Consider the following 14,029-nt stretch of genomic DNA (forward strand, 5'->3'; position numbering starts at 1 on the left):
ACGGAGGGGGTGGTTTGATCCTAGCCCTTGGATCAAGCATGATCAACGGCCTAGATCAATTCACTTAATAGGCACGGCGTCGTTTGGAGTAGTGTTGGGGCGGGGCCGATCCGAGGGCAAGTGGGTCGGGTTGTGGGGATTGTTCTGAGGCGTTGGATCAAATGAATTGAATGGCCTGGATCTGCCGGCTATATACGACGTCGTTTGGATATATCTGGGGATTGACTGGACCGTTCGATCGAGTGAGATCAACAGCCCAGATTTTCCATACCCAAACGGCATCGTTCCATCCATCCCCAAGGCTGGCTGGGTTGGACCGGGCAAGAGGGTGTTTGGACTGGGCCTGGACTCTCTTTTACAATTGGCCCAGTCCGATTTTCTCTTGTTTTTCTTATTTTTCTTCTATTTTTCTTTTTTAATTCATAATTCCTAAATTGAATTGAAAAACCAAGATTATTTAAAAAGATATTAATTAACCCTTAACAACAATTAACACACAAGATCGAAAACTTAAACAATAAAATGACAAACTACCGGAATTCATATTTTTTGTGATTTTCATTCTTTAAAATAGGACGTGGTTTAATTAATTCAAAAATGCATAATTAAATCCTAAATGCACATGCAACACATATTTTTGTATTTTTCTCATTTAAAGTAGAAACAAACATGCGCAGACAAAAATACAAATAAATTGCAAACAACACAAAACCATTTTGTTTTTGAATTTTTGGGAGTAGTTCTCATAGGGCAAAAATCACGTGCTCACAGCTGCACCTCTTTGTCCGAAAACACAAAATGTTTTCGTGCAAAGATAAAGTGAGTGGATACGAGCGATTTTTGCCTGTTGGGGTACTCCGTGTGAAGCATTTTGAAAGATTTGACCGAACCTCTGCTTCAAAGGTTTCCTACATATCCCTGGCTAAAAGGGAATCAGGTCAATGTAGTTCGGAAAGTTTCGGTAGCTGGGACTACCATGGAACTGTTATTTTGCTGTTACTGCTGTTGCTGCTGATGTTACCACTTACTGACCTCCTTATTACACCTTAATGAAAGATAAAGAAGTTATACTAAGCTATGATCTATGAATTACAAAGATTTATTCTCAAACTTGGTCATGTGACTGTTGCTGCCTTGTTGCCTTGTGTTTCCTCTGGTATTTCTTTACTTCCGATTTGACTTGTATTCTCCCTTGATTGCCGATCTCGAGCTGCTTATTTCCTTCTTGTGAGCTTCGCATTATTTTTCCTTCGAATCTTGAACTGCCTTCCTCTGCTGGGGATTTTTGTTGTTTCCCGCTGGGGATTTCGGTTGTATTCCTCTACTTTACTGATTTCAACACCAATTACTTCTTAAAATATAACACCTCTATTCTCCAGGCGGGCTCCTGACTTCGATATAACTTCTTAAAGATAACACCTCTATTCTCCAGGCGGGCTCCTGACTTCAACAACTTCTTAAAAACATAACACCTCTGTTCTCCAGGCGGGCTCCTGACTTCAACAAATTCTTAAAAATATAACACCTCTATTCTCCAGCCGGGCTCCTGACTTCAACAACTTTTTACAAACATAACACCTCTGTTCTCCAGGCGGGCTCCTGACTTCAACAACTTCTTAAAAACATAACATCTCTGTTCTCCAGGCGGGCTCCTGACTTCAACTACAACTTCTTAAAATGTAACACCTCCATTCTCCAGGTGGGCTCCTGACTTCAACAACTTCCTAAAAATATAACACCTCTGTTCTCCAGACGGGCTCCTGACTTCAACTACAACTTAAAAATAACACCTCTATTCTCCAGGTGGGCTCCTGACTTCAACTACAACTTCTTAAAATGTAACACCTTCATTCTCTAGGCGGGCTCCTGACTTCAACAACTTCCTAAAATGTAACACCTCCATTCTCCAGGCAGACTCCTGACTTCAACTACAACTTCTTAAAAATATAACACCTCCGTTCTCCAGGCGGGCTCCTGACTTCGACAACTTCTTAAACAATGCATTTTATTGCTGTTGTTCCTTCCTGCCTCCCGAACCATTTTCCTTTTAACTTGAATCATCCCCCTTCAGAATTGCTTCCCTCAAAACTGGTGTCTTATTCCTCCAAAAACTGTTGGGGATAACACCGGTGTTTTATTCACAACTATGTTATTTTCCTTCTTCACAGACTACTTCCTTTAAAGCTGGTGTTTTCCTTCCACTGGAACTACTTCCCTCAAACTGGTGTTTTCACTTCTCTGAAACCTGCCGGGGAAAACACTACTGGGGAATTATCTTCCTTCTTTAAGACTAGTTACTTCCCTCTTTTTAACAATGGTGGGGATGACACTGATTTTAACAATGGTGGGGATGACACTGATTCAAAAACCACTACACTTAAAACTCGGGTTATCTTGCTTCTTCTAAGATTGCTTTCTTTAAAACTTGTATCGCCTTTTCTCGCATACTGCTGGGGATTTTACTTCCTTCAAAACTTGTGTTATCTTCCCTCTTTCCCAAGTGATTATCTGATCTCAAGAAAATTTTCGCAATGTCTTCTTTGTGGCCATGTCTTCCTGCTGTCAATAACATTTCCTTTCCTGCTTCAAATCAAAGAAAAATTTGTTAGTTTAAAACGTGGTGAGTGGTCGTGCCACTCCTGCTGCGGATGGTTTTTCCCTTCTTCCTTTCCCTGTTTTGCGCTTTATTACAAAACTTGCTGGGGATAATATTATTTGTTGGGGATGATATTCCTGCCGGGGATGGTTTTCTTTTCTCTTCCTTCCCCGCTCTGTGTTGTCCGACCATCGTGGAACTTGGTCGATAATTTGTCGGAGTTGTTACTGCATCTCGCAAATCTGCTGGGGATCCTCTTGGAATCTGATCCATAACTTTTCAGCTGTTGTTTTTTTGTTTTTCTCCAACTTCCCCTGGAAATTCGGTCCTCTTGGAATCTAGACCCATTCATCATTTGGTCTTGCGACAAGCTTCTTTTCGCTTTGTTGCCTTATCTTTGGCCCGTCCTATCCACATTGTGTTTTTGCACCATTTTGGCAACTGGTAATAAGCTCTGAAAATCCTTTTCAAAAACAAACTGCTGGGGAGATAAAGTCTTAAAACAAAAGAAATGAAAAGTGATGATTTCAAAAGATAGAAAAAGAAGAAGTCTTTCCGAATGAATGCTGGGGAGAAGAAAAGGAAAAGGACTTATCTGAATGATATAACCGATCCCAATGATCATGTCATGCATTCTGGATTAATCAACCCAGTCTACTTGTATCAATCAATCTTTCTGGTGGCCCCATTTCGCTGGGGATAAACAGGCACTCAACTCTTTGCCAACTGCGGATCCTTTCCGCCAATCTTGTCTTGTCGCCTCATAGTGCCCTTCGAGGGGTTTTTACTAACAAGACTCTCTCATTTCTCTCAGCTCCCGTCGCCTTATGGTACCTGTGAAGGTTTTCACCGATAAGACTCTCTCATTTTATTTCTCTTTCTCAGCTGGGGATTGGAGTGTTGCCGATGAAATTCTCTCTATTGGGGATTCTTTCGGCTATCAATTCATTTCTAGCTTATGATCCTCTTCTCTACTGGGGATCAAAGTGTTATTCCCGACTTCCATTTGCATGACTTGGCACTTTTAGGATACTGATCGGGAGGTCTTTTGAACATCAATATGGGTTTTTGTGTATGACTAAATGAAAAAGGGTAAAAGGTTCAAAATAATTTTGATGGGTGAAATATTACAACTCTTGGAATCAACTTTCTTTCCCAAAATTATAAACACAACTTCTGCCCCAGTTTTTCTTGCTTGGGGATTTTTCGGTTTTTGTTATACTATGACCGAGCCGTGAGGCGCCTACGTATCCTTCTTTGAGGAATCAGGTCAAACGTAGTTCCCAATTCCTTTGTTTTTCTTGTGACTTTTCTTTTGTCTTTATTATCATTATTTTTCTCTTCTCTTTTTCTTTTATTTTCATTACTGATTCCAAAAGAGGGGTATGAAAGAATAAATAAGGCTCAAAAGGGGAAGCAAAGGTTAAAGTGTTTGGATAGAAGAAAGAATTGCCTCCGTCATTTCATTCTCCGATAAATGCCAAGTACAGACAAACATCAATTACAATCAAAAAAAATCATACATAATATCTCTTAACTGCGTCCGCATTGATAGCCATGTCAATGCATTTCCCTTCGATATTTGTTAAACATAAAGCACCATTGGACAACACTCTAGTTACAATGAATGGCCCTTGTCAATTCGGGGCGAACTTGCTTTTTGCTTCGGCCTGATATGGCAGGATTCGTTTCAACACCTGCTGCCCCACTTCAAATTTTCTGGGGCGCACCTTCTTGTTGTAGGCTCTTGCCATTCTCCTTTGATACAGTTGGCCATGGCATACTGCTGTCAATCTCTTTTCATCAATCAGGCTCAACTGCTCCAATCGGGCTTTGACCCATTCATCATCATCAATCCCAGCCTCAGCGACAATCCGAAGGGATGGAATTTCAACTTCCGCCGGTGTCACTGCTTCAGTTCCGTACACCAACGAATAAGGAGTTGCACCTACTGAAGTGCGAACAGTAGTGTAATATCCCAATAATGCAAATGGTAGCTTATCATGCCATTGTCTCGAATCTTCTACCATCTTTCGAAGTATCTTCTTTATGTTTTTGTTGGCTGCCTCAACTGCTCCATTCGCCTTGGGGCGATATAGTGTGGAATTGCGGTGTGTAATCTTGAACTGCTGAAATACTTCTTTCATCAAACCGCTGTTAAGATTAGCACCATTGTCCGTGATGATCACTTTTGGGATCCCAAATCTACAGATGATATGGGAATGAACAAAATCTACCACTGCCTTCTTGGTTACCGACTTGAAAGTCTTAGCTTCAACCCACTTAGTGAAATAATCGATGGTCACCAGAATGAACCTATGACCATTGGTAGCTGCCGGCTCAATAGGTCCAATGACATCCATGCCCCAGGCAACAAATGGCCATGGTGCTGACATTGTATGCAACTCTGTCGGCGGAGAATGAATCAGATCTCCGTGTATCTGACATTGATGGCATTTCCGCATGAAATTGATACAATCACGCTCCATAGTGAGCCAATAGTACCCTGCTCGGAGAATCTTCTTCGCCAACACATATCCGCTCATATGTGGCCCACAAACTCTAGTGTGTACCTCTGTCATAACTGTCGTGGCTTGACTAGCATCTATACATCTCAGTAATCCCAAATCTGGTGTTCTTTTGTACAACACTCCTCCACTGAGGAAGAAACCATTTGCCAGTCGCCGAATGGCTCTCTTTTGATCTCCGGTGGCCTGCTCCGGGTATATCCCCATCCTGAGGTATTCCTTGACATCGTAAAACCATGGCTCGCCATCCATTTCTTCCTCTATCATGTTGCAGTAAGCATGTTGATCACGAACCTGGATATGCAATGGGTCAACATGAATTTTTTCTGGGTGGTGCAACATCGATGCTAAAGTGGCCAAAGCATCTGCAACCTCATTATGAACTCTCGGGATGTGCCTAAACTCCACTGATCGAAATCGTTTACTCAGATCAAGCAAGCATTGCCGATATGGTATGAGCTTCAAATCCCTTGTTTCCCATTCACCCTGAATCTGATGCACCAGGAGGTCCGAGTCTCCCAAGACCAAGACGTCCTGGACATCCATGTCCGCAGCTAACCTTAAACCCAAAATACGTGCTTCGTACTCAGCCATATTTTTGGTACAAAAAAATGAAGCTGAGCCGTAACAGGATAGTGATGCCCTGTTTCAGAAATAAGCACAGCTCCTATTCCGACTCCTTTCATGTTAGCAGCCCCATTAAAGAAAAGTCTCCAGCTTGGTTTTTCGGCCTGTTCTTGTTCATCAATGTGCATCACCTCTTCATCAGGAAAGTAAGTCCTCAGTGGCTCATACTCTTCATCGACCGGGTTCTCGGCCAAATGATCAGCCAATGCCTGAGCTTTCATCGCAGTCCGAGTCACATAGATTATGTCAAACTCTATGAGCAAAATCTGCCATTTTGCAAGTCTGCCTGTCGGCATAGGCTTTTGAAAGATATACTTCAATGGATCCAAGCGTGAAATGAGGTAAGTAGTGTAGGATGACAAATAATGTTTCAATTTCTGTGCCACCCAAGTTAGGGCGCAACATGTCCTTTCCAGGTGAGTGTACTTAACCTCATAAGCTGTGAACTTTTTGCTAAGATAATAGATGGCTTGTTCTTTCCTGCCGGTGACGTCATGCTGCCCTAGTACACATCCAAATGAATTTTCCAAAACTGTCAAGTAAAGAATCAAAGGCCTCCCTGGCTCTGGCAGAACCAACACATGTGGGTTTGTCAAGTAACCTTTTATCTTGTCAAACGCTTCTTGACACTCATCAGTCCACTTGATCGCAGCGTCCTTCCTCAACAACTTGAAAATAGGCTCACAAGTTGTCGTGAGCTGAGCAATAAACCTGCTGATCTAGTTCAACCTTCCTAACAGACTCATCACTTCAGTCTTGTTCCTCGGAGGGGGCAAATCTTGTATGGCTTTGATCTTTAATGGGTCTAGCTCGATGCCTTGCCGTCTGACTATGAATCCCAATAGTTTTCCGGATGGAACACCGAATGCACACTTGGCGGGGTTGAGCTTGAGGTTGTACCTGCGAAGCCTCTGGAAGAATTTCCTCAAATCCCTGACGTGGTCAGCCTGATGCTTTGATTTTATGATCACATCATCTACATATACCTCAATCTCCTTGTGTATCATATCATGAAACACAGTAGTCATTGCCCTCATATAGGTTGCCCCAGCATTCTTTAAACCAAATGGCATTACCCGGTAGCAATAAGTTCCCCAGGGTGTGATGAATGCCGCCTTTTCTGCATCTTCTTCATCCATTAGAATATGATGATACCCGACATAGCAATCCACAAAAGATCTGATCTCACGTTTTGGCACAATTATCGATCAAAATGTGGATATTGGGTAGCGAAAAGTTATCCTTCAGACTTGCTTTGTTGAGATTGCGGTAATCGACGCATACTCTGATCTTGCCATCCTTCTTCGGCACAGGCACAACATTAGCCAACCACACACGATATCGGGTGATCCGGATAACCTTTACATCCAACTGTTTGGTAATTTCTTCTTTAATCTTCACACTCATATCAGTTTTGAATTTCCTCAACTTTTGCTTAACGGGAGGGAACGCTGAATCTGTGGGCAATTTGTGGACCACTAAATCAGTGCTTAACCCTTGCATGTCGTCATATGACCACGCAAAAACATCTTTGTACTCAATGAGTGTTTTGATTAACTCCTCCCGGATTTTTGGCTCGAGGTGGATACTTATTTTAGTCTCTCGGATATTGTCCGTGTCCCCTAAATTGACGTCTTTTGTGTCATTCAGATTGGGTTTGGGTTTTTCTTCGAAGTAAATTAACTCCTTACTAACTTCTTCGAACACTTTATCCTCATTATCATATTCGGATTCGTAATCGCAATCTACTTCTTGAACTATCATTTCAGAATCAGATTGATTTTTAAGACTGGACTGAGAATTCCTTATGCGCGCCATGTCATTAAGACCAGTATAAAGAAAACTGTACAGAAAAGGAAAAGAAGAAAACAAAATTAAAATAAAATAAGGAATGAAGAAGAAACTTTTTATTTTATTGAATTACGGGATAACAAGGTTTTACGCTTCGATAAACACAATAAAATGAAAGAAATCTGGACTACAACCCTGGAATAATCCAGAAAACGGGAAGGAAAATCAGAGCCAACTACTAAGACTCCCTCCGAATGGAAAAAGAAGTAGCCATCTAATTGTTGATTTTTGTCTTTGGCCCCACAAACTGCACATCCGCCTTGCTGGACCCCTCCCCAACTTCTACCATGTTGATTTCGGTAAATAATCTCTCAAAGCCTTCATTTAAATCTCCATCTGCACCAATCAATGGCCTTGTAATCTTGGACAGCAATTGCTTTTTGATGATTGGCCTGACAAAAGATCTGGACAGGCGTGGGATTGGCTTGGGAAGGACCCAGACTCTTTTCTTCAACTTGCGGGCCTGTCTCACATCTGCCACAGTAGGCTTGAACCCTAGCCCAAAGGTATCCAGATTTTTGGGCAAAGAAACCGGTTAAACAATACCCTGAAGATCAGCCCCTAAACCTTTGCCTGGCACAAACCCATTTTTCAACATCTCCGAGGCTACCATGACAGTTGCAGCTGCTATTTTGGGAAGTGGGATACTTTCACCCTCGGGAATTTTGTCCACTGAAACCGTATCAAAAACCTGGTAGACCCACGGCCCCTTGTCATCGTCAGTCTCTATGAAGGGTACGATGGCATCACTTACGGCGCTTGTATTGTCTTCTCCATGTACTACGATCTCTTGCCTATCCCACTCGAACTTGATCATTTGATGTAATGTAGAAGGCACTACTTTGGCGGCGTGGATCCAGGGTCGCCCCAACAGAAGATTATATGACACTGCCACGTCCAACACTTGAAACTCCATGGTGAACTCGACCGGACCAATTGTTAATTCAAGTACGATGTCACCCACTGTGTCTGTACCACCACCATCAAACCCTCGAACATAGATGTTGTTCTTGTGAATTCTCTCACCATCGACCTTCAGTTTGTTCAAGGTGGTCAACGAACAGATATTGGCACTAGAGCCATTATCAATCAGTACTCGAGTGACTACCGAGTCTTCACACTTCACAGTCAAATAGAGGGCCCTATTATGTTCTGTACCCTCCACGGGCAACTCATCGTCTGAAAAAGTGACCCTGTTGACCTCAAAAATCTTGTTTGCTATTTTCTCCAGATGGTTCATAGAGATCTTATCCGGAACGTGGGCTTCATTCAGAATTTTCATCAATACCTGGCAATGCTCATCTGAATAGATCAACAAGGATAACAATGAGATCTGTGCCAGGGTCTTCCTCAACTGCTCCACAATGGAGTAATCTTGCGCCTTCATTTTCTTTAAGAATTCTTCCACCTCTTCCTCGATAACTGGATTCTTTGTTGCTATTGGACTGGCCCTTCTTAACTCTGCGGGAGCAAAACACCTCCCCGAACGAGTTAGACCTTTGGCTTCACACACTTCTCCTTTGACTTATTTCCCTTTGTATATCACCGTCACTCGTTCATAATTCCAAGGAACAGCTTTGCTGTTGATCACTGGAAGCTGAGTTACCGATTTTATAATGACAGGCTCTGTGCGAGCACCCTTCACAACCACAACAGGTTTACTTGCAACCCTGGCACTACCACTTTAGCTTTCTCTAGTTTCACTGCAACAATGCTTGACGACCCTCTCTCGGCTACCACAACTGGCTTATCATCTACCCCTCTCAACTGGACCACGGACTTCCCACTGGTTACTTTTTCCTTTGAGCTGGTTTCGCTGGAACGGATCATCATTACCGTCTATGAGGGCTTCCTGGGCTCCCCCTCTTTGTGTATCAACTCAATCATGTGTGTCTCATAGTGAGCTAGCAGTGGATTCTGATTAATATTTGGTGCTTCTGGTGCTTGAACCTCGATCCGATGAGTATCGATAAGCTCTTGCACAACTGTTTTCAGCTTCCAACATTTCTCTGTATCATGCCCTGGGGCCCCTGAACAGTACTCACAACTCACTGAATGGTCAAGATTTCTAGGAGGAGGATTTGGCATTTTAGGCTCAATTGGATTCAACATGCCCAACTGCCTCAATCTGTGAAAAAGACTGGTATATGATTCCCCCGGTGGAGTGAAAGTCTTTTGCTTCTGTGGCCTCTCATTCTCAAGGGCTGGGTTTGGTCGGAAACCTATCCTAGGGGGATTTCTGTAGGCCCTTGGGGGTGGATATGTGTTTTGTGGGGCTGGGTAGGGATTTTGTGGAGATGGCGCACGCCATTGTTCGTGTGCCGGAGTTTGGGTATAGGTTTGTGCGTGATGGACGAAAAAATGGGGATCTGGCAGTGGGTAGTGATGTTGTGGAGGGCTATATGGAGTATGGGGTAATTTTGGTGGTAGGGTCGTGGTTGGCTATAGTAGGGTGATGGGCCTCTAGATCCGAACCAGGCTCCGGACTCAACAGTCGTGACATCTTCTTTCCTCTTCTTCCCAAGTACACCCCCAATGCCACTTTGGATGGCCTGAGTGGTTGCCTTGATCGCTGAATAGCTCATGATTTTGTTGGAATTAAGCCCCTCCTCGACCATGCCTCCCATTTTTACAACCTCATTAAAAGATTTGCCAATTGCGGACACCAAATGGCCAAAGTAAGTCGGCTCCAGAGCCTGCAAAAAGTAATCGACCATCTCGCTTTCTTTCATTGGGGGATCTACCCTAGCTGCTTGCTCCCTCCACCAGAACCCATACTCTCTAAAACTTTCACTGTGCTTATTTTCTAGTTTGGTCAGGGACAGTCGGTCCGGAATGATCTCAAGATTATATTGAAAGTGACAAGCGAATGCTTGGGCCAAATCGTCCCATGTGTACCACCTGTTATGATCTTGCCTGGTGTACTACTCTAGCGCCGATCCACTCAAACTTTGGCTGAAATACGCCATCAGTAATTCCTCTCTTCCGCCCGCTCCCCTCATCTTGCTACAAAAACCTCTCAGATAAGCCACTGGATCACCGTGTCCGTTGTACAAGTTGAACTTGGGCATCTTGAACCCTGCCGGTAATTGTACATTCGGGAATAAACACAGATCTTTGTAAGCCACGCTTACCTGGCCTCCTAGCCCTCTCATATCCCTGAAGGATTGTTCTATGCTTTTCATTTTTCTGAACATCTCTTACTGTTCAGGATTTCTGGCCGGTTTTTCTGCTTTCTCCGGTAGGTCAGAATATGGATCATGTGGATAGGCTCCAGGCGCTTTGAAGGTAAGCTCCGAGGGATAATACTGGTTGTCCTGTGCTTGGAACAAAGGTTCACTCGGGGATTTATAGAGTGCAGTTGGTGGAGATGTCACAAAGACAAGGGTGATTGGCGGAGGAGGGTATGGAACTGATTTTGGTGGTGGAGCTTGTGGCGTATGAGAAGTAGTGCCATGGTAGTGCTGATAAATGGGAAAACTTGGATCGGTGGTGGGAGGATCCTTAGACTGAGCTAATAGTGGGGTAAGAGTCGGGTTGGCAGGGTAAGCTGGCGGTGATTGCCCTTTGGACCAGGCCTGGTACATTTCGGCCATCTGTTGCTTAAGCTTGAGAATCTTCTCTTTCATTTTATAGACGTCCAACTCTTCTACCTCAACACTAGTGTCGACATCTGGAATAGACATGATTTCCGGTATTGGTCCCTTCGATCTGGTTTGGTAATGGTAATGTGCCAGTATCCTCTAAATAAACTAACTGCTTGAATTATCTGGAGATCAACAAACTTGTTAGTTTCCAGAGTTTAACACATACGCAATTACACGTTGGGATGCAATGCATCTAAGCAATTAACCATTTCTATCATGTATTTGCTTCGGTTGCATGCGTCATTCCGGCCTCTCATAATTGTGCCCCTTTTTTAAGCTTCCTTTATTTTATCCTTCTTTATTCATTTTTCATTTTCCCTTCTCTTTTTTAGTGGTGGTCGAATCCTATAGAGATTGCCTACGTATCATGTCCCCGCATGAATCAGACCGGGCGTAGTTCTGCCCTATAAGTGCGAAAAGTAAAGATAATAACTTTGATTTTTCATTAATAAACATTCTATTACAAACCCGATGCTTTTTTGGAAAGGAAAATAACAAACTCGAAACCAAACCAAGTACGAACTCGATAACTACTGACAGACTCTGACGCAAAAGAAAGACAAACTCTAACAGACAACAAACTCTAGGAAAGAAAGAAAAATGCAGATTCAAACTATGAACACATTAAAGTTTTAAATTTGGGTGCCCGCGGGGCATTATTCGGCCTCGCCGTGGGTTTAGGTGTGAGGTTCTTTTCCAGCTGTTCCAATTCATACATGATTTGCTTCACAAATATCATCACCGCCGAGAAGAAAGTAGTGCGGTTCATGTTTTCACACACCCGACATTTCCTGGTAATAGCGTGAGCAATAGTTAGAATCTTGTTCCTGGTTCGGTCTTTCTCTAGGAGTAGGCGTTCTATCTGATCCCCTCTAGCCTTCAAAACCCGAGAATCATGCAGATGTTGTTTCCGTAACTGCTGTATTTCATCTTTCATCGAGGCCATCAGATTACAACAATGTTTACTCTCGGTTTCAAAAGCCTTGGCTTGTTGAGCCGCCTAGCTCTCTAGGGTGGTCGCCTTCCTTTTTAGACTGACAATGGTCTTTTCATAATCTTTCCTTGCCTGTTGTAAGTACTGTGTGCGCTCTTTCGTTCTCTTTGCTCCTTGTGCCTGGAGTTGTGCTATGGTATCCTCATATTTCTTCAAATCATCCCGGCATTCACCAATTTCCCTTTTTAACCCTTTTATCAACCGCTCATCCGACCGACTCCTTTGTTGTTTGTCAGCATCTCTCCTCATCTGCTGGATTTGGGCTTTCAGCGCCTCGTTTTCTTGGGCCAATTTGCTCTTTTCTCCCCGATTGGTATCAACTTGCAGACTATTTTCAAATTCCAGGTCTCTAATATGTTGCCTCAACTTGCCTATTTCTGCCCTGTAACTCTCTTCTTCAACCAACCAATCCCACTGTTTTTGCGACGCCTGGACGAACTCCTGGAGATGGGGCCTTTTGGCCGGTCTCCCAAACTCGATTTCTTTCCTAAACCAAGCAAGGTATCCTGGCGAAACTTCACCCTTGGACCGATCGCGTACACATGTATTGGATGTTAAGTATTGACACTCGCTCCAAATTTGTCGGACTGTTGCTTTAGGAAATTGTCCGTTGGGCCCGATCTCGACTACTTGGCCACTAAGATCTTCATCTCTCGGAACTATTTGGCATCTCCCCAACTGTCTCAAGACTCGATACGGGGCATAGGGCTGAATACTCCGGAGTCCCATCAAAAGGAAATGGGGCGCAGTGGCTGGCATATATATGATTTCATCCACAGGCAACCATCCGAGTGTCCACTGTATTTGGCTGGCAGTGAGGGTCCGAAAGAATGATGTCCACGCCGTAACTCCCTCGAGTAGACTGACCCCCTTGATTCTTGTGTAGAACTCTTCTATGCAAGTTTTCTTCGAGGAACCATAACTCAAGAGCTGGGAACGGTGGCAGAGATGCTCAGTCATCCATATTTGTAGCAACAAGTTACACCCCTTGAAAAAGTTTCCTCTGGCTTTGCAGGTTGTAAGAGCTCGGAAGATATCAGATACTATCATAGGTGCAAGAGAGCTTTTATCTTGAGTGAGCAAGGTACTGACGACCCCGGCTATTTTCAGATCAATGTTTCCGTCTTTCCTTGGAAATACCAAAAGGCCCAAAACGGTTATCATAAACGCCACTCGTCTATGCTCGTCCCATTTCTGACGGTTACTTTTGCTGCATAACTTGTTACCCGGGTTGTTGAATCCTCCGACATGACCGTATCTGTCATATATGAAGTGCGGATTACAAAAACCTGCGGCCAAATCTGAGTTATGGACCGTCCTGGGTATCTTTAACGAATCTAAAAACCGATGCACAGTGACAGCTCTTGGAGAAACCAGGTATTTTTGCCTCAATGGAACTTCAGCATTTCCGATGTGCCCGGCTATTTCCTCCAAAGTCGGAGTAAGTTCGAAATCGAAGAAGTGGAAGACATTGTGTGCCGGGTCCCAGCAGGTGACCAAAGCTCTTATGACATCCCCCCGAGGCTGGATTTCCAACAAACCCGTAAGACCTTTTAGATATTTCTTGACCTCATCTTGCCCTTCACCACCTAAATCATCCCACCATAGCCGCAACTTGAAAGGGATTTTAGTCATTATTGAAAAAGGTTCATTTTGCATCGTGCTCATCCTGCACATTTATTAAGGTGATTAAGAAATAAAATTTATTTGACTCAACAAATTGACTATTTTTTTTAATTTTCACAGATTAAAAGGAAGACCCGGTTCCGCACACGGCTTTTCAGCA

The sequence above is a fragment of the Nicotiana tabacum genome, chromosome 11 (assembly GCF_000715075.1).
Source record: "Nicotiana tabacum cultivar K326 chromosome 11, ASM71507v2, whole genome shotgun sequence".
In the NCBI taxonomy this organism is placed as follows: domain Eukaryota; kingdom Viridiplantae; phylum Streptophyta; class Magnoliopsida; order Solanales; family Solanaceae; genus Nicotiana; species Nicotiana tabacum.